At 40.1% G+C, this 23567-nt stretch overlaps 1 protein-coding gene across 5 annotated transcripts in view; it reads left to right on the top strand.

Moving 5' to 3' along the window:
• The first annotated feature begins 4280 nt into the window (after positions 1 to 4280).
• The window catches only part of LCLAT1 (lysocardiolipin acyltransferase 1), a 77337-nt gene continuing 58050 nt past the window's right edge, over positions 4281 to 23567 (top strand). The window contains exon 1 of one of the 5 annotated variants that reach the window (XM_070932430.1): positions 4281 to 4396. The gene's annotated coding sequence lies outside the window, so the exon portion shown is untranslated. Of the gene's footprint in view, positions 4662 to 23567 lie in introns of all 5 variants that reach the window. The other 4 variants (XM_070932431.1, XM_070932433.1, XM_070932432.1 and 1 more) reach the window with 4 other exon arrangements.

The raw sequence follows: 23567 nt of genomic DNA, 5'->3' as shown, positions 1-23567 counted from the left end.
TATTTAAAAATAAAAAAATGAGGCTGTAATATTACATTATTTTACTGCACTAAAATGTGTAAGAAGTCAATGCTTTTCTTTCTTTTTTCCTCTTTACCCTACACCTTTCTTTCCTTTTCCCTCCCCCATTTTCCCACTATTTTCATTTTCATTTTATAGTTTGATAAGTTTAATAAGAAATATTAATTAAAAAGAATGTTATTTTACAGCATTTGTTCTGAATCCACTGTATTGTTATTGAATGAATAGTAAAGTGAAACGACAGGTAGTTCTTGTTTTAACGGCTACCTCAGACAGCGAATGTTCAGCTAGGATGGTGATGAAAAAGTAACTTTGGAACCAATCCTTGATTTTATGACCTTCACAGGTTTGTAAAACAAAGGAAAGTTGAAGTACAGGTAGTGCTCGACTTATGATCACAATTGGGAATAGAATTTATGTCATAAGCTGTTGACAGTTGCAGTTACCAAATCATCATGTGACTATATCCAATTTTATGACCATTTTATTGTGGCCGTAAGTCAAGTCATAAGTGTGTATCCAGCTTAATTAGTGGGGGAGGGGGTTTGCTCTACAAATGTCAGTTATGTGACTACACGATACTGCAAGCAGTCATAAATGCAAGCCAGTTGCAAAGTGCCCAAATTTGCAATCACGTGATTGTGGGGACAGAATGGTTAAAAGTTTGAAATTAGCTCATAACTGATGTTTTCAGAGGCTGTCATTAGTTCAAATCATCATTAAGCAAAGAGTCGTAAGTTGAGGACTACCTGTAAATTTATAAGCATAGTTGCAACTTTACTTAGCAACTACTTGTTTAACAATCAAGTTGCCAGTCCCAAATTCTGGTTGCTAAATGAGGACTACTTATATATGGCATTCATGATAGCTCTAGTCTTCAGTACAATAAAAGCCACCTTGGTTATATCATAAGATTTACATACTGACCTGTCTCACTTACATCAAACAAAGTTTCTCTCCTGAAGTCCATGTATTTGAAGTTAAAACTGTTTACACCAAATAATTCCTTTACGATTTGCGCATAAATTCCCAGTCTATCATATCCTTCTTTTGGCCAAATACTGAACATTCTTTTCTTGCCCTAGCTGTTGTCTTTGGCTATAAGAATCAGTGTTTCCATTTTAAATAAAGTCCCTGAGTCTTTAATAGCACATATCCAGTTTTTGAATAAACATTTGCTTTTTATCAAAACAGCTGTTTTTAGTCACTTTAATGTAAGCTTAATCAGATGGAATTAGTTTATAATTGGTGTGTGTGTGCTGTGTATGCATAGAAAAGCTTAAAGCTGCATTGCTATTCTATTTCTGACATATGAATATAATCAGCAGAGTTAAAATGAAGGTGTACTCCGTCAAAATCATTCAAGAAAACTAAAAGGTTAATATTATATACACTCTGTATATAATGATTAACTTTATAAGATGCAACTTATATTGTCATTGGGGGGTGGGTGGAGTGAAGAAAGCAAGAGTGAAAGGTACATTGTGACTTGTGACACAAACTCCATCCTGTATATACTTGTATGTGTAGTTGTCATATAGTAATCATTACCTCACAACGGACCTATTGTCATCATTATAGGTAGCTGTGTTTATTATCACTAGTGAGGCTCCAACACCAAACTGCTTGGGTGCCATGAGCATTATTATTCTCCAAAGCACCTGAGGGCAGAACAAGAAGCAATGGATGGAAACTAATCAAGGGGGGAAGTAATCTAGAACTAAGAAGAACTTTCTTGACAGTTAGAACAATTAATCAGTGGAACAACTTGCCTTCAGAAGTTGTGGATGCTCCAACACTAGAAGTTTTTAAGAAGAGATTGGACAACCATTTGTCTGAAATGGTAGGGTTTCCTGCCTTAGCAGGGGGTTGGACTAGAAGACCTCCAAGGTCCCTTCCAACTGTTGTTCTGTTCTATTCTAATTCTATAGGTGGCAGCTAGGAGCCTTTGTGCAACCGGTTGCAGCCTTTCCTGGACCAGGATTGCCTGTGCTCAGCTGTTCAGTCCCTAGTCATCTCACGACTGGACTATTGTAATGCGCTCTACATGGGGCTACCCTTGAAGAGCATTCAGGAACTACAACTGGTGCAGAGTGCATCAGCATGGATAGTTTGAGGGGGGAGGAGTTTGTGAGCTGCACTAGTTACTGGTCTGCTTCCAGGTGCAAAGTGTTGGTGATCACCTTTAAAGCCTTCATGGCATGGGTCCAGGTTACTTGAGGGACCATCTCATCCTACTGGGATTGGCTCATACTACTCATGCCAGCAGGAGGCATGCTGTGGGTCGCATCAGCCCGAGTATTCCGACTCTCCCACACTCCTTCCCTCCCCTCCCCTCCCCATGTCTCTTTGGTTGTAAGCTTTAATTTTAACATTTTTTGTTTTAATTAAGGTGTAACTGTAAGCTGCCCAGAGTTATGCTATGGTAAGATGGGTGGCCAATAAAATTTATAAATAATAAACTGTTATTGTATCCAGCTTTTATTATTTTTACAAATAACTCAAGGGAGGAGACATTTAAGTTCTTCTGCATTTCTAAGTTTAGGTTTCATGAGTTTCATTGTTGCTACAGTAGATAATGTTTTAAGCTTCCCAATGAGTTCACTCTATGAGATGATCCAGGGTGATTACAAAGCCATGTTCTTGAATGTTCCTGTGACTTTAAGTTTACATCCATCTTGGCATTTCAACCCAAGTTTGCTATGTTGCCCATTGTCTGTATTTGTTCTTTGGGATTATGCATTCACGTTTGAGTTGATTGTCCAAACCTTTTCTTTATATTAAAAAAAAAATAAATAAACATTCAAAACAGTATTGTATTAACAAACATTTGTTAACTCCAAGATAATACTTCTCGGAGTGATTGGTGATACACTACTGACCAAATATAAGAGCTTCATGTATAATGGAACGGACAATTTGATTCTTTTGGCCTTGAGTTTAGGAAGAACGCATACAGGATTGATGTGTGGAAACCTTGACAAATGTCTCTGCTTATTCATGTAGATCTTATTAATATTTGGAAATTCATTACCTTCTTCCTCTTTGGAAGTAGTTCAGGTCTGAACAAGGGTGAAGAAACTGAAGCTGTTATAGAAGAAATACAGTTGCCCCAGTCCATCCCAATGCAAGAATTGTTAAAAGAAAAACAAACAAATACTGATGGTCGGGAATTCTGATGATAGCAATAATAGCATTTTGACTTATATACCACTTCATAGTATTTCACAGCCCTTTCTATGTGGTTTACAGAGTCAGCATATTACCCGCAACAATCTGGGTCCTCATTTTACCGACCTCGGAAGAATGGAAGGCTGCATCAATCTTGAGCCGGTCAGGACTGAACTGCAATTGGCTACAACTGCTTCAGGACTTCCAGCAGTGGATCCAGGAGACACCAGTATTAATGCAAAGATTAAGCACCTGAATTTAGGCACAGAGCCTAAAATTCAGTACTTAAAATAACCCATGCACATCACAGTTCAATTCTGTAACCGCAGTAAAACTCAGGACAGAATTTAGCATCGGTGTAATGCATTGAAACACAATACTGGATAGATGCGCCAATGCCTAAATCAGGCTTTCTCAATTTAAAGTCTTTAAAATGCTGCATACTAAATTCCCCACTGTTCTCCCATCAATGGTGTTGGTGTAATCCAAAACTATCCGAACTGCTTCAGATTGGATAAACTTGATCTAAACCTTCACCCTGCCAAAATACAGAGAATCCCCGATTTATGACAATTGAGCCCAGAATTTATGTTGCTAAGTGAGCAATTGGTTAATTGAATTTTGCCCCATTTTACGAGTTTTCTTGCCACCTGTGTGAATCACTGCAGTTGTCAAATTAGTAACATGGTTGTTAAGTGATCCTGGCTTCCCCATTGATTTAGCTTGTCAGAAGGTCGCCAAAGGGGATCACGTGACCAGAGGACACTACAACCGTCCTATGAAGCATCCAAATGTAAATCACGTCACCGTGGGGAAACGCTGCAACGGTCGTAAGTGTGAAAAATGGTCATCGTCACTTTTTCCAGTACCGTTGTAACTTCGAACGGTCACCAAATGAACCGTTGCAGGGGGAGGATTGCCTGTATCGTCCCATTTCGAACATGGGTACAGATTTAGGTCAGCCCCAGGGGTTGCCTCGGCGCCCACGCCGGTCTCACCCGAGCTGTACGACCACCCGAGGCATCTGGAACGTCGCTCGTTTCTCCGCGCAGCTCAGCCTACCCAAAATGCAACGCGTCGGGCTTGAGCGTTGTATTTCGGGCAATCGAAGATGGCGGGCGGCACAGGCTGAGCGGAGCCGGGCGTCGGCTCGGCTTGAATTTGGAAGCGCCGCAGCCTTCTTTCCCTCCTTGGAAAGTTGTCGGTGAGGAAGCCGGCGGTGAGGGGATAAGGAGAGCAAGTGTCCACACGGGGGTTCCCTCGGCTCCACCCTGCCTGCCCGCCCGCCCCCACCCACCGCTTCACCGCCCTCGAGGGTAGCTGTAAAAAAGCCGATCTTTTAAAAGGGAAGGAAAAAAAAAGGCGGGGGCTGCTTGATAGACAGGCAAGGATCCAGGGCCGCGCTAGGAGTAGGCCTGCTGTAATTAACAACCTGCGCTACCTTACGTTCATAGTCCCATTAATGAAAGGTAGGCAAGGTCCTCAAGGGAAACTCCCTCGTATTCGAGGCAGCGAGCACTGTGGAGATTGGTGTGTGTGTGTGCGCGCGCGCGCGTGTGTGTGTGTGTGTGTGTGTCAAGTAAAAGCCCTGCTGCAAAAGACGGGACTTGGCGTTTCGATCAATAATAGTGTATATTTCTTATCATTGTTGTTTTGGAGAAGGAACTAAAGAGGATCTAGTAGTCTTGAGTTGCAATAACAGACTAATATGGCAATTTTCTTTGACTACTACAAAGCATCATATGCTTAAGACGCTCAGCAAATGTCTACTAATCTGGCCCGATTTGTTGATGAAATTATTTTGCGTACCCACTTATAAAATCAGACAGATGGAAGATAGCTCTTAGATGCTTAATCTTTTCATGGACACCGGTGTCTTCTGGATCCAGTCCTGGAAGCCCTGAAACAATTGTAGCCAATTGAAAGCTCTCTGTGCTGACTCTCAAAGCTACTTGGGAAAAGAGCCCAAGGGGGTGAAATGAACCCCCTTAAAGAAGGTGCATTTGGGCTGTGAGACCTCACCTCACAGAGTAGTAGCCAGAACAGTGATTTTTTTTTCCTTATGAAATTATTAGCACAGATAAATAACTATTATTTTCCTGTAAAGTATCAGATTCTTGTTTCTGTTTGGATTGGGTATATTTTAGATACTTTGGGATGTTGCTTTTCTGTGGATATATTTTGGGTGGGTTTTTTTTTTTTTCTGTGGATGTCTCCTAAAAAAGGGTTTGGATGACCATTTGTCTGCAATGGCATAGGGCTAGAAGATCTCCAAAGTCCCTTCCAACTCTGTTATTCGGTTATTTTCAGGTCTACTTTAAAGTCATACTGAATTGAAAGGAAATGTAACTAAAAGGGTAATTAGAAAAATGAGCTTTCTGCTTAAGGTTTATTTTAAAGACATTGTTGCACTAGTTATGACTGTTACTGATTTTTTTAAACCTTAAGCCAGAATTTCCAGTGTTCATTTTCACTTAGAACGTTGAGAATTTGATTACAACTTGAGAGCGTCTTTTGCAGAAGTCTGGATTAATTTCATTTTACCTCCTTTTTGTTTTTGTTTTGTTCTGTGGCCTGGAAGCAACCTCCTTCAGGTGTTGTCTTGTTTTGCTGATGTAGTTATGTAAATACTGTATATGACACTCACCAGCAGACTGTTAATTTAGATGCAAAAAAACTTCAAAAACCTCTCTCACCATGAAAAGTAGGTGGTAGCTTTGCCTTTTGTGCCCCATCCTGGATTGGGTGCCCCTCCAGATAGTCATGTATGTCCCTGTCACCACCTACATTTATTACTGTACTGTAGTCTACAGGTGTCTTGTCACCTCATGGCGTGACTATTGCAATGCATTCTGTATGGAACTGTCACTGAATATTACTCAGAAACTTCAACTGATACAAAATGCAATGGCATGAGACTGCCAAGGACCTAACTTGGCATGGCCAGATGACACTCTGCTTCATCAGTTATACTGATAGCCAGACATTTTTCGTGATAGTACTTAAGCAGATATGGCAGTTGTTAAATAAAACCATTGTTAGCTATGGTGCGTTTTATGACATTTTTCATGGTAGTACTTAAGCAGATATGGCAGTTGTTAAGTAAACTCATTGTTTGCTATGGTGCGTTTCTGCTGGAAACGGGAAGTAAACATTAGTTTCCAACAAAACCATCATAAATAGCAGTCATGTGACTGTACAGCATTGCAAATGGCTGTAAATACAGACTGGTTGCTAAGTGCCCAAAATGTGGTTATGTGATTGCAGGGGGAACCATATCAGAAAAAATCAGGTAAATAGCTTTTGTGGTGTCTGATATAATTTTGATTGGTCGTAAATACTCTGTTTCCCCCAAAATAAAACATCCCCTGATAATAAGCCCAATCGGGTTTTTGAGCACATGGCAATAAGGCCAAGCACTTATTTCAGGGTTCAAAAAAATATAAGACAGGGTCTTATTTTCGGGGAAACATAGTAGTGTAAATGATCTTCAGTCTTCCCTAATTATGCTTATGAAAGGAACTAGAGCAGTGTTGGCAAACCTTTTCGGCACCGAGTGCTGAAACAGGAGCGCGCAGGCAGGGGAGCACCGGAAACCAGAAGAGCAGTTTCCTGGCACACGTGCAGGAGCGCCAGAAAACGCCAGTCACCTGGTCTTCTGGTTTCTGGCACACATGCATGCGCAAAGACCAGCTGGCCAGCGCGCATGCACGTGTCGGAAACGTAAGCTCAGCTTCCCAGCGTGCGCATGGCAGGGAGCTGCTCTTCCGGTTTCTGGTGCTCCCGCATGCACAAAGACATGCACGCCAGAACCCAGAAGAGCAATGGGCGATGGCTAGCATGCCCAAAGAGATGGCTCTGGGTACCACTTCCAGCACGTGTGCCATAGGTTCATCATCATGGAACTAAAGTATAGGGTTAGGATGGTAGACCAATATTTTTCATGCCAAGCTTAATCCCTGGGTGATGGTTGCACTTGATTGGGAGATAAACAGATTGGGTAAAAGTGTTTGAGATGTTTTGAAATTGAAAGTTTTCTGTTGCATTTGTCCCAGATTCCTTGCCTTCTGTGTATATTGTTTCTGCATTGGCCTTAAGTGTCCTGAAGCAGAACCATGCCTTCAGGTCTAAACTTCTATTTTAGTGTTAGATGCCTGTGTTTCAAGTATATGAAGCCCTTTTATATGAAGAGCTATTCACTTGTTAGGATTCTTTGTGGAGAAAATGCTCTCAGTTTGAAAACAATGAGCATCATACAGGCAGCGCTGTAATAGAGATAATAAAGGAATCTATGGTGCTGGTTATATTGTCAATGAATTGAGTTTTCTTAACATAATTAAAAATACTGCTGCAAAATAAGTTGCTTCAGTAATATCCAGTCTAACAGAATAGGTTTGTGGAGTCGATTTCCTAATATGTTCATATGTGTTCTTTATATTTGTGGATTGGAGAAATTTCTAAAATTTGGGGAATGGGGACAGAACAGAAGGAATTTGGGAATGCCCATTTCCATGAGCACAAATCTTGCATAACATTTGATATAATCCTTAGCTTTCTGCAAATATCTTTAAAGAAATGGAAAATATGCTGAGAGAGAGAGGCAATAGTTTTTCATCTATGATGAAACCTAGCTAATTTGTTTTCTCTTTTATTCTTCAAAGTGTATCATTCTTGCAGTCAGAATCACTCAGGAGAAAGATTAAGATCAATTTTTGGTCCTGTCCTCTATCAAATCCTGTCCTCTAGTTGTTATGGCCCTTTACATTTTGGCTGAATATCTGAAAACCTTGGGCTTCCTTGTCTCATTCAGGTACTAATTGGGTTTGACTCTCTTTAGCAGGGGTCCTCAAATTTTTTAAACAGGGCCAATTCACGGTTCCTTAGACTGTTGGGGGGCTGGACCGGCTGCGTGGGCATGCGACTAGGTGGGTGTCCAATTTAACAGTCCATTAAACAATGCACACAAATTAAACTTTAATTTGTTTTGCTCCTAGGGGTGTTTTATTTGCTTTTGTTTGCATGTTGCTCTTTTGGTTGACTTTTCTTTTTACTAGATCGTTTTTTTCAGTGGTTTAGGAATCTAGTGGTCCACTTCAGTAAACTCAGTTTTGTAACAATTCTTCTCAGCCCTAAGGAGCTTATAATCAACAAGTCCCTCTCTCTCTGTCTCTCTCTCTGTTTCTTGTCTCTCTCCCTTTCTCTCTCTCTCTTCCTCTGTCTTTCTTTCTCTCTTTTTGTCTATCTTTTGGAGGTGGGGGAGGTGAAAAATGGGCCTGTTTTTCACCTCCCCCATCTCCAGAAGCATTCTGCAGGCCAAAAACGGGCTAAAACGGCCCATTTTATGGCCTCCTAGAGTATCCGCACACCCTACTTTTCACCTCCCCGCCTCCAGAATGTCTCTGCAGACCAAAAACGGGCTAAAACGGCCCGTTTTTTGGGCAAAAATGGGTTAAGACGGGCTCGTTTTTCACCTCTCCAACCTCCAGAAGCATACTGCAGGCCAAAAATGTTAGCCTCACCTTCTAGTTCCAGCCCGTGGGGCTCACAATGTTAAGTCCTGCGCTTGGCCAAAGGGTGGGGGCCGGCATGTGGGCGGGGCGATGTGGGCGGGGCAGCCTCATGGTCCTGAGCATACTGGATTAATGGCTAAAGCGGGCCGTATTCGGCCCACGGGCCATAGTTCTTTAGCTTTTTCAAGGTCAAACAGGGTTGTGTAGTTGTTCTCACCTATAGTGATGGCCTGGTTCTAATTGTTCAATTTCTTTATAATTTTTTGGAATATTAAATATTCTAATTTGTGCAGAGAATATAAATAAGTAGGGAACTCTTCCTGTTACAGTAGTTCTTCCATATTCCATATTCCTCTGAAATTTTTATGTAAATATAACTAGATTGAAGTTTTGTTATTCAGTTGCTTCTAAACCAATACAATAATAATTGGTAAACAATTGTACTAGTTTAATTTTAATTGTTATTATTAACTTGATGTATATGTAAACTTATAGAATTGTTGAAAGGTAATCTGAAACATTTCAAGTCTGCTGAACAATTATATGATTATTACAGAAATAATCCAGATTCTTAAACATCTTCCTTATTTAGATTTGTTTTCTTAAAACCTGTCTGTAAGGCAAAGAGTGATTTGAACATTGTTGAGTGTATTCTATCCAGAAATGCTTTGAGAATCTTTTTCCTTAAATGCTTCCCAAGACTTATTTATACAAGTCTTATGCAAGTCAAGAATTGCAAATAATTCATGGAAAGAATGGTCTATGAACAGGCAGTATAAAGAATAAAAAGATAATTGCTTATCAGTGACAATTTTGTTTTGGACTGTTTAAAAATCATTTAGTTTCTTATAAACACAGCATTTTGAATTATGTAGTGCAGCCTTTTGGAAGAAGTAGACATAGATTCTGTAATGACGTTTTTCCATTCATTTTATAAATAAATGATGATCATTACATAAAATCTTTGTAGAGAACTTTTGGTTTCAAAAAGGAGCATTGGTAGTTGAAACTTAAGAATACCAACTGTAAAAATAACCAAGTGGCAAGCTAATGTAGTTAATGGCACAACTGAAAATACAAAATTAATACACTATGATTTTGTTAATACAAAATATTATTTTCTTCCTGGAAACCATAAAGTCTGTGATTCAAATAAATTGAAGTTAAAAATTTGGAAGAGAAGTTTGAAGAAATGAACACAGGCTAGGATCCAGAGGCCTGTGGAAGTAATTTTGAAAGCCCGTAGGAGGATTTGAATTTTCATATGTTGAAGTGTTCTTGGAACTGAAAAGAGAATTTTGAAGCAATTTGTGCTTTGCTGTGAGAATCAGAAACTGAATTCACAAGAGTTAATGCAAACACTTTGCATACTCTTTGCATTAAAACAGCCACAATATTGAATTTCTACCAAAGATGTATATCTGTATGTAGCATGTACAGAAAAACTCATTCAGAACCCAATGTAGTATCAAGCAGAAAGTATGCTGATATGCTAGGACTTTTCTTTCTCAACCAAAGATTTTGAAGACATACTATATACAGGCTGATAAGAGAAAAAGCATCTCTCTATTTTTCGTTCTAGTGATAGAAACCTTTTATTCAGTTCTGCTGTTAATTTGAAAAAAAAATAACTTGTTAGCAATAGCACACAAATCATGGATGTAAGCAAAACAGTTGAAATCATAATAGAATGTACTGTGGAATAATAAACAATGGTGTACAGTTGGGCTTAAAACTAGTTTTATGAATACAGAACCATAGTTGTTCACTGTTAGCCTTTTTAAATTTATATTCCACTTTATATATTTGGAAGTTCTTCATATAATAGACATACTTAATTTATCTTCACTGAGTTCCTTGGGCAATTTTCATTGGAGAGAAATTAAATGCCCTCTACTAAGATACAAAATTTTGCATAGTTACAGGAGCCGTTTAGGTCTGTTAATTTACTATACTTTTTTCTAAAAAATCATGCTAAACATTTAACTGAATACTCCAGTAAAGTTGTTCAAAGACAGAATATTTCTGTCAGATCAGTAAATCCAGTCAAAAACTCTGGCAAATTTAAGTTTAAACTTTGAAGCATAGATTTTAGTTTTCCAAACTACACAGATACATTTATGGTCCTCAGTTGTATCTGTTCTATATGGTCAGATCATTTGTACAACTTTGAGGAAAACAAGTTCAAATATCTTCCTTTTTTAATCTAGATCAATACATATCTCCAGAGTGGTCCTTGGTTACCATTCCGTTTTGTTTCAGGTACCAAACTTATTTTTGCTTAAATATTGCCACTTTTTTATTTGGGGCCAGAGTAGCTTTGGGGCACCTAGTTGAAACCATACAACTGACTCTTTACTTAGGAAGTGATGATTCTTCAGTTCTTTCTCATAGGATTGTTTTATTCAAATATCATTTACGGTTTCACTTTTTACATTTAGTATTGTAAAAGATTAAAAATCAACAACTACTTGGATTTTGTATTTTCTTATGTAAAATTCCAAACATGGAGGGTGGAAAAATGGGAGCACATGTAGTCCTCAATTTACAACAATTGAGCCCAAAATTTCTGTTGCTAAGCAAGACAGTTGTTAAGTGAGTTTTGCCCATCTTACAGTGTTTCTTGCCCCAGTTGTTATGTGAATCACTGTAGTTGTTAAGTTAATAATCCCGTTGATAAGCAAATCTGGCTTCCAAATTACGTTTGTTTATCAGAAAGTCATAAAAGGTGATCATATGACCCCAGGACACATACATACCAGTTGCCAAGTGGCTGAATTTTGATGATGTAACCATGGGATGCTGCAAGGTTGTAAGTGTGAAAAATGGTCATAAATCATTTTTTTTCAGTGCCATTGCAACTTTGAACAGTCACTAAACAAATGGTTGTAAGTTGAGGCTACCTGTATGAGCCTGTAACTCTTAACGTAAAGATTCCCATGGCACAAATGTGCTAGTTCCCCGCTCTAGGGGGTGATACTCATCTCCGTTTCAAAGCCGAAGAGCCAACACTGTCCGAAGACGTCTCCGTGGTCATGTGGCCGGCATGACTAAACGCCAAAGGCACACGGAACGCTATTCCCTTCCCACCAAAGGTGTTCCCTATTTTTCTACTTGCATTTTTTACGTGCTTTCGAACTGATAGGTTGGCAGAAGCTGGGACAAGTAACAGGAGCTCACCCCGTTATGCGGCACTAGGGATTTGAACCACTGAACTGCTGACCTTTCGATTGATAGGTTCAGTGACTTAGCCACTGAGCCACAGCGTCCCTCTGTAAGTCTTAGCAAGTAAATTTTTGGTCCAAAATGTATTTATTATTTCTATTGTAAAATAATTGTTCCAGTAGTCTTGGGAGGGTGGGGAAAGCACCTTTTTTCTGGCAAGAAGCAAGAGTAGACGTAGTTTTGTAAACTAGATCATATTAACTTTCCAACTAGCAAAAAAGAGATTAAATTATTTAGACTTGCTGAGTATTAGCTCTATTTTTTCTCCATCTGCCCTCCCCCAGTCTATTTTTGTGACTTAGATATCTTGTTCATAAAGTAAATTGCAGTTCGTTGAAATGACTAAGTAACTCGGTCAAAATTACTGGTACTTTCATTGTTGCTGTAAGGACATAGGAGGAGTGAGGATTGGATGACTACAGTGCAAAGAATATAGTAAATGGTGTGTGAGAAAGCTAGAAACATGAATATCATTTGGTGGGTGGGTGTCATTTTAAAAAGATGTGATTGCTCATGGGTGTGAGTTGCATTTGATATCCATACAGACTGCCCTTGGGTAATGCAGCATACCCTATTGTCCTTTTCTTGCTTCCCCCAAATACTTACCTGTTCCCATGCCAAGCACCTCCCATGCCAGCACAAAGTTTTCCTTGGTGCTGCTTCTCAGGGTAGCAGCCACACCTCTTAGTTGCATTTAATCCCCTCCAGCGCATTTTAGTTCCTGTCTTGGAGGATGAGTGCCTTTCCTATAATCCGTCTACTTCCTCTGTTGCCTGTTTTTATTTCTTTTGAAATATTCTTTCTCCATTTGCTAATTTAAATTCTTAAAGCTGTTTTCAGTACAGTTAAAATACAACCAAATAGGTTATTGGGGAGAGACAAATGTCTATGCCAGTCGCTTTCAAGCATTAGGTATCTAGTTGCTATTTTGCTTTATCTTTATGTCAGAGTTTATCTTGAAGGAAGTGGCAATGGAAACAGCTATTGGTAGCCTATACCATAAGGATGGAGGAGTAAACCAAGCTGTTGACAAACATTTCCCTTATAAGTTTCCAACTGTAATTGATTCTGAATTACTGAATTTTAGGAAGTCTTAGAAAACTCTTTCATGAAAACAGCTGTCAGAATAGCTGATAAATATGAGGTGCTGGAGAAGACTCCTGCGAGTCCCTTGGACTGCAAGGCAATCAAACCAGTCAGTCCTAGAGGAGATCAACCCTAACTGCTCTTTAGAAGGCCAGGTCTTGAAGATGAAACTCAAATACTTTGGCCACCTAATGAGAAGGAAGGACTCACTGGAGAAGAGCCTAATGCTGGGAAAGATTGAGGGCAAAAGAAGAATTGGACGATAGAGAACGAGGTGGCTGGATGGAGTCACTGAAGCAGTAGGCATGAGCTTCAATGGACTCCAGAGGATGGTAGAGGACAGGAAAGCCTGGAGGAACGTTGTCCATGGGGTCGCGATGGGTTGGACACGACTTCGCAACTAACAACAACAAAGTATATCTATAGTGACCATGTCCTCACTATTTTTTTTTCAGCAACATATACTGCATAGTGGTGTGTTTGCAGCATAAAAATTAATTGAAGTTGAGTAAAAAGTCTGGATCCTGGCTCATGAACATGCATTTTTGCTGGACCTTTGTAGTAATTTCTGTTTTAATCCAATTATTGTAAGTAAGGTAAAAATCTATTAGTACTTAGAAATCAGTATTGAACATTGTGTTTGTTACTGTAGAAAGCCAACTTAGTGGTTAAGGTGCTGCCCTAAAAAACAGGAGACTGTGAGTTCTAGGTCTGCTTTAGGCATAAAAACGAGCTGGGTGATTTTGGGCCCATCATTCTGCCTCAGTCCAATCCACCTTACAAGGCAGTGATTGTGGGGAAAATATCAGGAAGGAATATTAGGTATGTTCACCACCTTGAGATATAGATATACTAATAATTATAAGTTATAATGATGATGTAATAATTGGTGCCTTGGGTGCAATTTTAAAAGATCTGGAGCACCACTTGAACCCCACTGGCATTGGCAACTCCCCATCAGTCAATTGCAAAAGGCAGCTTTACTTGGAACAGCTTACATCCTGTGAGAATACCTTTAATGCCATCAAACAACAGCATCTGCGTATCTCAAATCCTTGAAAGGACTCGAAAGCTGGGGGGAAAATTCAATCTAAACATCTGGGTGACTGTACAACCAACCATAATATTTTAAATGTTTTTTACATGCTGAAAAAATTGCAACAGTGATCCTGATACTTTATCTTGCCCTCTCAAGGAAATATATGTTTTATATTGTATTATCTTTGGAAAAAAAATCTCTGTTTGTGATTATTATTATTAGTAGTATTAGTATTTCTAAAATCTAGATTGCAAGTCGCAGATATTTTTCTCAGAGAAAATGTTTCCATAAAATAGAAAGTTGTTCTGAACATAAGGTTTAAATTTATTTCCCTTCAAATCAAGTCTTAAATAAAACTTGACAAGTATCCACGGTTTCCAGTGTTTATATCTGGCAAGATTCTCATTCCAAAATGGACATTTCAATTTATAACTTTGTTATCCCACATATCTTGAATTTCAGTTCCCAAAACATAACTTAAATACTTTTTAAATTTAAATAAGAATTCATTCTACTAAAAGCAATTCTTCCTTTTTTTCTGCAATTACATTAATCCGTTTAGTCTCAAGGGTCAGTTTTCTCTCTTCCATATGAAAATAGCATTTTAATATTACATTTAATATCAAAATATGGTTTAGCTTAGAACATTGCAGTATACACATTACTGTTTTATTCCAAATGTTGAATGACATTAAATAATGTACATCCACTCTAGCTAAAACAAATGAACAGAGCATCGTCATCATCAAAATGTTAATATATTGAGCATGTTTTTATTTAAACTTAAATAGAAAAAAATATCCTTGAAGTTTGCTGCAGTTGTTCATAAGATATCAAGCTCATCCAAATGATGATTGTGTGCCATCAATTTATACTGACTTTTATTAGCCATCAGATTGATCATCCTAATAGTGTTATCTTAGATAGCTATCGTATATGTTAGAGGTTGAATGCTAATACAGTATCCTTATAAAGTGAAAACATCACGTACAAAAAAGGGCATGTTGTGGAGAAATACAATCTTAAGAAAAACAGAATACTCAGGAAAAGCTTCTATTCTAAAGTATCCTAAAGACAACTAAATCAGAGAATATTTATTTATTTGCTTACTTAATATGGTTCATAGGCTGTTCAGTTTTCTATGGCTCTGTGCAGGTTACATGAAGCAACAAAGAACATTAAAGCTTTCCATGATTGATGTTCCCATGGCTACTCTGACTTCTCCTAGTATCCTTCCATCTGATGCTGCCGAGGGTTTGCGGACAGAAGACAAGCGGGCCGAAATTTCTACCCGAAAAACTCACCAGGCAGCTGCATGGGCCATAAAATCGGCCATGGCAGCGTCCTTCTTTGCCAGAACGTTGCTTATTTGGCTTCGACAGATGCAGGCTAGGGCGTCACCCAAGAACTCTAGTCTGCACCAGGACATCAATAATTTGATAGCCGCCACAGAGTATTCTGCAGATGCGACCCTCAACTTAGCAAAATTCGCTTCGCGTGCCCTCGCATCTAACATCACATCCAGACGCCTTCTCTGGTTACGCCATTGGCAAGCAGACATGAGGACCAAATGGTGCCTGGCCGCTGCTCCCTTCAAGAGCGGGTCTCTCTTCGGAGAGGCATTGGAACCGGTCCTGGTTGAAGGTAGGGACAAGAGGAAGGACCTCCCGTTTTCCTCCAGATGCTCTGAGAAGCGGTCCGCCTTTCCTTATCGGAGGCAGTCCTTTCAGTTTTCTGAGCCCAGGTTTCCAACTCAGGCCCCTCAACGACCGTTTTCTCAGTCAGCTGACAGGTCCCATGACAGGCAGTCCTTCAGAGACCGCACTCGCCAACTTCAGACCAGACGGCCCTTTCGGGGATCCGGTTTTAATCCCTACCGTAGAAAATAGTTCCTCTCCTCAGGGGCCCATTGGCGGTCGTTTCACTGATTTTTCTGACATCTGGCGTACGACAACCACAGATGCTTGGTCCATTCAGATGGTCTCACTTGGAGTCACATTGGAATTTGTTTCAGAACCCCCCAGACATTTCATCACTTGTTCTACGTCCTCTGATTCTGCTAAGAGAGCTCTAATGGAAACCGGGATTCAGCACCTACTGGCCATTCGGGCCATTGAGCCTGTCCTTCTGGAACATCAGGGTGCCGGCTTTTATTTGATTCTTTTCTTAGTGCAGAAGAAATGGGGGTGGGCAGCAGAGCCATATTAGATTTGAAACGTCTGAACATCCATATCCAATACCAACGCTTCAAAATGCACACCCTACACTCTATTCTGGGTGGCATCAGACATGGGGACTTTTTAGCTTCAATATACCTCCACGAGGCCTATCTCCATGTTCCTATCAGACCATCCCATTAGAGATTCCTCAGGTTCTCCTACGGGGGGGGGGGGGTCATTTTCAATACAGAGCCTGCCCTTTGGACTTTCCTCTGCCCCCCGTATATTCACCAAACTCCTTGTGGCGGCCCATTTGAGAGCATCGCCAATCAGATTAGAATGTTACCTTGATGACATTCTAATTCAATCTTTTTCACTCCAACAGGCAGTAAGGGATCTCCAGGCAACAACCACTGCCCTTCAGCATCACGGTTCACAGTGAACTGGGAGAAGAGTCAGCTAACTCCCTCCACCGAGTTGGTTCATCTTGGGGCCCGCATCGACACATTATCAGGCCTAGTCTTCCTATCTCAGGAACGGCGTTCCAACATCCAGGCCACGGTGCAACAGGTCAAGGCTTTGCAGAGAGCCCCCCTTCTATTGCTCTCTCAGCTATTAGGTCAAATGATTTCATGTTTGGCAATAGTCCCGTGAGTATTCATTCATGACCCCTCCAGTGGCTTCTGTTGCCAAGCCAAAGAGCAGGTACCAGCAACTCCAATGTCAGAATCACAGTCCCCCCAAAGGTACTCAAATCCTTCAACTGGTGGACGTCTGCAGCTCTGACGAGGGGTTCCCTCTTCTACGAGCCCCAGCGGCTGATCCTTACTACAGACACCAGCTTGTTCGACTCACCTAGACGCACAACTCATTCAGGGCCGTTGAACCTCCAAAGATCTTCTCAACGACATCTATTGGCTGGAACTGCGCTCAGCCCACCTAGTACTCCGCCACTTTCAACAACAATTGTCGGACCACCACATGCTTCTCAGAACAGATAACATCACGACAAAGGCTCACATAAACCGGCAAGGCAGCACATGCTCCAAACTTCTGATGAACGAGGCCACACAACTGGGACTATGGACAGAGAGGCACCTGCTCTCCCTCCAAGCAGAGAGGCACCTGCTCTCACTCCAAGCAGAGCACATATCGGGGACTTACAATACCCAGGCGGACTGGCCTAGCAGGTCTACCATAGACCAGGTGGAGTGGCAGCTACATCCCACTCTCTTCCGACAGATCGTGGCCCGCTTTGGCCAGCCACTGATTGACATATTCACCAGTCCGGAGAACGCTGAACTTCCCCGCTTCCTCTCCAGATTCTGGACGCCGAGGGCTGAAGGGACCAACGCCCTCCATTGCCAGTGGCCCAGGGGCCTCCTTTACGCCTTCCCACTGATACCCCTGATATCGAGGGTCATTTGGAAGATATTGGAGGAAGGTGCAGAGGTCATCCTCGTCGCCCTGTTTTGGCCTCGCTGGACATGATTTGTGGATCTCATGGGCCTCTCCATCAGCCACCCATGGAGGATCCTTCCGGATCAGATCTTGCTTCGCCGGGGGTTGTTCTTCATCCAGAGCCCCAGTGGTTCCACTTAACCGCCTGGCACTTGAAAGGGAGATCCTGAAGCGAGAGCATTTTTCATCTGAGGTCATATCCACCCTCCTCGTGTTCCGCCGAGGGGCCACCACCCATATTATGATGCGACTTAGTCTTTTCATTGATGGTGTGCCTCCTCGGAGATCGACCCCATGGAGGCGTCCATTCCACAGGTGCTTCCTCTAAGTGGGGCTGAACTCCGGTCTGGCAGTCAACACCCTACGACATCAGGTCTCGGTATTGGCAACTGTCCTCACCTACAAAGACCTGGGTTCACTGTCCCAGCACCATGAATTGGTTGTTTTCTACGGGGAGCTTCCAACCTTCGCCTTCCCACCATCCACAGATACCCTTCCTGGGACCTTTGTCTGGTCCTGCAGTCACTGACGACCTCACCTTTCAAGCCACTGTCCTCCACCAGCCTCAAGTTGCTAACCTTCGAAGTTGCCTTCCTGGTGGCGGTCACATCTGCCCACAGGGTGTCTGAACTTGTGGCCCTTTCCATTCGTAAGGACCTGTGCATATTTCACTCCGACAGGGTCATCTTGCAGATGAATCCCACCTTCCTCCCGAAAGTTAACAGTTGGTTTCACAGGGCCCAAGAAGTAGTGTTACCTGACTTCTGTCCCAGGCCTTCTCACTCCACCGAGCGCTGCTGGCACTCATTGGATGTGTGTCGGGCCTTGAAGAGATACATCACCAGGACAGCTCTGTTCCGGAAATCCGAATCATTATTCATCTACTAACCAGGTTTCCTTGGCTCCAAGGTGTCTTCTTCCATCATCTCTCACTGGATCAAGACCTGCATTTTCATGGCCTACGACTGGAAGAATAAGCCTCTTCCTGGACGCATCACAGCGCATTCGACGCGTAGTGCGGCCACCGCCGCTGGTTGGGCCACCCAAGCTCCTCCTCTTGAGATCTTCAGGGCAGCCACTTGGGCCTCACCAATGCCCTTCATTCGCAATTACAAACTGGACAAGTTTGCATTGGCCAAAGCCGCCTTCAGTCACAGAGTACTTCAACAGGTCCTTCCTTCGGAGGATCTTCCCGACTCCGTTTCTCCCCCCCCAGGGATATTTAGCTTGGGTATATCCCATTCAGTGGACTCTCTAAGCAGCGCAAGGGAGAAGGAACATTGGACTTATCTGAAGGTTTTTTCTCCTTGTGCTGCATGAGTGTCCATACCCTCCCTTGTTGGGAGTCCTGGCCCTTTACTAACTCCTTTTCCGTTCAAGTTTCTGTTTCTTCATATCCGGACTTTGTTTCAGAACTGGGGTTAGACAGGAAGAGGAGGTGTGTTAAGTAAGAATTATGCAAATTCTTACTCAGTAAGAATTCTTACTCAGTCTCTGGCCAGTCACATGAGGATTAACCCATTCAATGGACTCTCATGCAACGCAAGGAGAAAACCTTCAAGTAAGTCCAATGTTCCATCTAATTGTGGAGATAGATCAATCCTCATTGTCCCCATATGCTTTCCTGAAGATCTTTGTTTTTGTGGCTGTTTAGAAGCCCATGGGGCGAGAAGAGACAGAGAAAAATAGAGCATACATATACACATACCGGTATATACACAAACATTTTGGAAGATGCAATAATTGGCTGGAATACTAAACAGAAGCATGTCCCACTACAACATTTTGTTGCAGATCCCCTTGTTTAATCGTCCACACTCAAAGTCTTTCTGATTTCATCTGCAAATTATTAGAAAATATTTGTTGTTTCAGCTAAAATAGCTTACATCTGGCTCCTGGAAGTTACCATATTCTCCCCTTATATATGAGATTTTGGTGCTGTGGGGCCAGGATCCTAAAAAATACAGTTGTTTCGTAAACTACTTAGCAGCAAAATGGAGGAAGGCAGTTCTACTCTTATTAGGCAGTTTTAGACTAGATAGGAGAATCCACCCTTATTTTTCTTGAAATTTGCAGCTATAAACAGTTACTTTATTAATACTTTTACTGCAACTTTTAAGCAAATACAGTATATATGTATAAGGCTGCATTTTCTGCACAAGAAGAACATGTTGGGTGACCACATGCACAATTTTATATATATTGTACTTGCCCAGGTAATAGTCTGTCTTTAGATGTCTGTGTAATTATGATACTGCCACTCATATGCTGTCCATAATATTAGGAATTTTACGGTCGCTCTGACAATGCCCTCAGTAGAATCTGTCTGAACAGCCAGATCCTGGAAGAAAATGTTTGCTGATAGAAGGCTAACATCAGAGCCCTGAAGCAGACCCTTCTCAGAATTAGTTCTCTTTCTTTGGAACAGTCCCATCTGTGTTTGTCTTAGACGTTTCTCTTGAAAACCATCCAGAAACTACATTAAACCTGAGTGACGCCACTATTGGAAAAGCTTTTCTGTTTCTGGGTTGGCTTCCAGGAGCAGTTCAAAGATGCTAGTTGGCTTAGAACTTGGTTATCTTTGGGATTAGCTGTTTGTCTATCCAATAAGATCTGCAAGGAATGGCATCTTGTTGGTTCCTACTCTGAAGGAGTATTGGCACCCAAAAATGATGGGGTGAGCCCATGTAAAAGCCTGCTTGCAAGTTGAATGAAAGTGAATCCAAAAAGATCTAGGTGTTCATTTTGAGAGGTCATACTTACAGTGAGGTGGTAAATCACCTTGTTCTAAACTGGATTGCATTCTTTCAGATGAAGAAGTTCTAGAATGTATAGAATGTACTTCTGGATCTGAATATCTTTGGTTAGAGGTACAAGCCAGAAGGACCCTTCATCAGTTTTAGTTGATACAGTGTTCTATCCAGAGGAAAAAAACTGCATCACTGTAACCATTCTGCATGGGGCTATAATTACAGCTAGAATAGAAAAAGAATTGAAAAGTTAGGGGAGTCTCAAAGAGATTACATTATACATGTGCTAAAAGCTTTTTACTGGCTGCTGTTTGGTGATTTTAAATATTGTGGTTGTTTTTAAATTAAATATACCTTGTTTTTTTTTCTGTTTATAGTGTAAACAGTTGAAACTTTAATGGTATCATAATAAATAAAATAAAATAAAAGTAGTAGCCATGCATATATCCTAAACAAATATTTAGTAAAATTACTGTATTTTTAAAAATATTGTACAGCATTCTATAATAATAATTTAGAACCAATATAGCCTTCAAGACTAAAAGTCCAGAGCTTTTCGTGCTTTAGTAGTTACCTTGAACAGGAATTCATTCTTAAAACAATGAAACAATCCACTTGAAACATTTGTTAAAGAAATGCCGCCTGTCAAGAATGTTGAGACCAGTGTTGAGTTATTACAATAACATTTTAAGGAAGTTTTTATTAAGGATGAACATATTAAAATACTGTTTCCAAAAATGGGTTGCAAATCTGTTGGGATATCCTATCAGTGACTAGGTTAAATGCCTTTAGCTAGACGAAAGGATTATGGAATGTGAAATTAGTGGATTGATTTTTTTTTAATTTGATTTATATGCCGCCCTTCTCCGGAGACTCAGGGCAGCTTACAATGCCTTAAAAAAAAAAAAAAAAAAATAAGGAATGAACAATAAAGGCATACTTAAAGCATTATGAAATTAACAAGGAAGTAGAACAGGACAAAATCAAAAGAAAAAATAGGAATATAAATTCACACATATTCACACAATTCATATGTATTTTAATACATATATGTGATTTTGAAATACATGCATCAGTCCTCATGAGGATTTATTTTCATTTTTTATGGGAGCGATTTACCATCTCAGTCCATATCGTTTTTATGTAGTGTATGGATATGAGTGATATTAATATTAATAACATCACATTTAACACTGCCACTGATGTCTCTACAGTCAATCCTAAAGGTCTTCTGGAATAACTAGTTTTTACCAGCTTTCAAAAGCTGGGGGAGTAGGGGCCTTTCTTACTGTAAGGGATATGTTTGCTCTCTGAGAAGAATGGCCTTCACAAAGAAAGTCCATCATTGGGCCTCCACTTCAGGGTAGATGAAGATATTTACTTGGTGCTTTCTTACTGTTCAGATTAGGCAGGTTAAATCTTATCTGGGAACGGCCATCTCTTGGATACTTCAGTAGCTTTAAGTAAGCTTAAAGCTTTCTTCAGTAGCTTTAAAAATAACACTTTGAATGTAGTAAATGAAGCTCCCACAGCATCCATATAACATAGCAGTAGTATGTTATATGGAAATCAGCCAGGCTACTATATTGTGGCACAGGTGAAATTTCTGGGTAGACTTCAACTAATAGCTAACTGACTTAGTTGAAATAGTAAGATGACCTGAAAAAATATTGAGGATTATTTAGTTGCAAAAATTCTTAAGAATAATTTAAAGAGAATTGAATGATGAGTTCATTCTTAGCAGAACAAATTATTGTTGACTCTTTAGTTATTGAAAATAGCAGTGAGATTGCTCTCAAACGTCACTGATGGTTGAACTGAATTTATTCTTTCTCTGAAAAGTGTCAGTGGAAAAATTAATATTCCCTATTAATTGATAGCCATCTCATTTTGCTCTGAATAGTTGAGAAAGCAATTAATCATGTTTCTCCTATTTAGAATTAGTCCCACCATGTGGTTCTTGAAGAGGTTAATAATTTCCTTGAAGAAACCTACAAGTTTTTTTTAATGTTAGCAACAATGTATTAGAACAATGGTCCTCCAAACAAAAATTACAAACAGGCAAAGACAGATGCACCAAAATATTTAAAAGTATTCACTAAAATGTCTATGGAGATTCTCAGTCATTCAGATCTTGAAAAAGCGCCTTTGGGATATTCACTGAAATGTTTTTAAGAGGGAGGGATAGATGGGTGGATTTAAATAGTTTGCATGGATATAAGTGATGACATTCTATGTACAGTTTATGTATTTTGTATATATACACACATACACTTCTATATCATATACATATGTTGTATCTGTGTACATTTCTTATAAATTGAGATCAACTGACCAGCAATATCAGCAAGAAGGTCAGGAGGAAGAAAATAAAACTATAACAAAATAATTGATTTATTTATGCTTATTTCAGAATTTTAGGGAAGTATTTACTGAAAGTGGTAGTATACAAATTTTCAATCAAAAGTTTATTTCAGATTTCATTTTCTGAACTTTAAATTTCTAGCACAGTAGGTTAATAAAATATGTAGAAGATGTGCTTTATTTATTTATGAAGTTTAAATCCCACCTTTATTTTTGTGCAAGGAAGCATACATAATGCTCCCTCTCCTATTTTCTTCATAATAAAAGCCCTGTGTAATGGATTGGGCTAAGAGAGTTGCTGGCTTATAGTCATCCAGCCAGCTTTCAAACTAGATTATCATGTCTATAAAATTCATAAATACAAATAATCTAATGAATTTGAAAAGCCAGTAGTGTAGTGGTTAAGATACTGGACTAGAAAATTCTCAAGCATGAATGCTCGTTGGTTCACCTTTGAACCAGTCATTTTCTCTGAATCTAACTTTCTTCTTATTGTGTGTGTTGGGAAGGGAAGGGAATGCTCTCTAGATCACTGAACTATTAGAGGGCAGGCAAGATGTAATCTCAGTTGTCTAAGTGTGTTTTGGAGAAGTAGAAAAAGGATGATTGCATCAAGAAAAGCAGAAGAGGAAATGTGCTGGTTCAAAGTGTTGTTAGGGGTTTAAGTTGAGAGTGGAAAACTGATGGTTGCTCAAAATGAAGAGGACGTACAATTGCAAAACTTAAAAAAAAATTGACTAGTATAGATAGTCTTTGCTTAACGACCCTAATTGGGACCAGC

The sequence above is a fragment of the Pituophis catenifer genome, unplaced genomic scaffold (genome assembly GCF_029215685.1).
Source record: "Pituophis catenifer annectens isolate HBS135680 unplaced genomic scaffold, rPitCat1.0.hap2 SCAF_1, whole genome shotgun sequence".
Classification (NCBI taxonomy): domain Eukaryota; kingdom Metazoa; phylum Chordata; class Lepidosauria; order Squamata; family Colubridae; genus Pituophis; species Pituophis catenifer.
The sequence above is the reverse complement of the archived record's forward strand: the minus strand, read 5'-3'. Positions and strand labels throughout refer to the sequence as shown.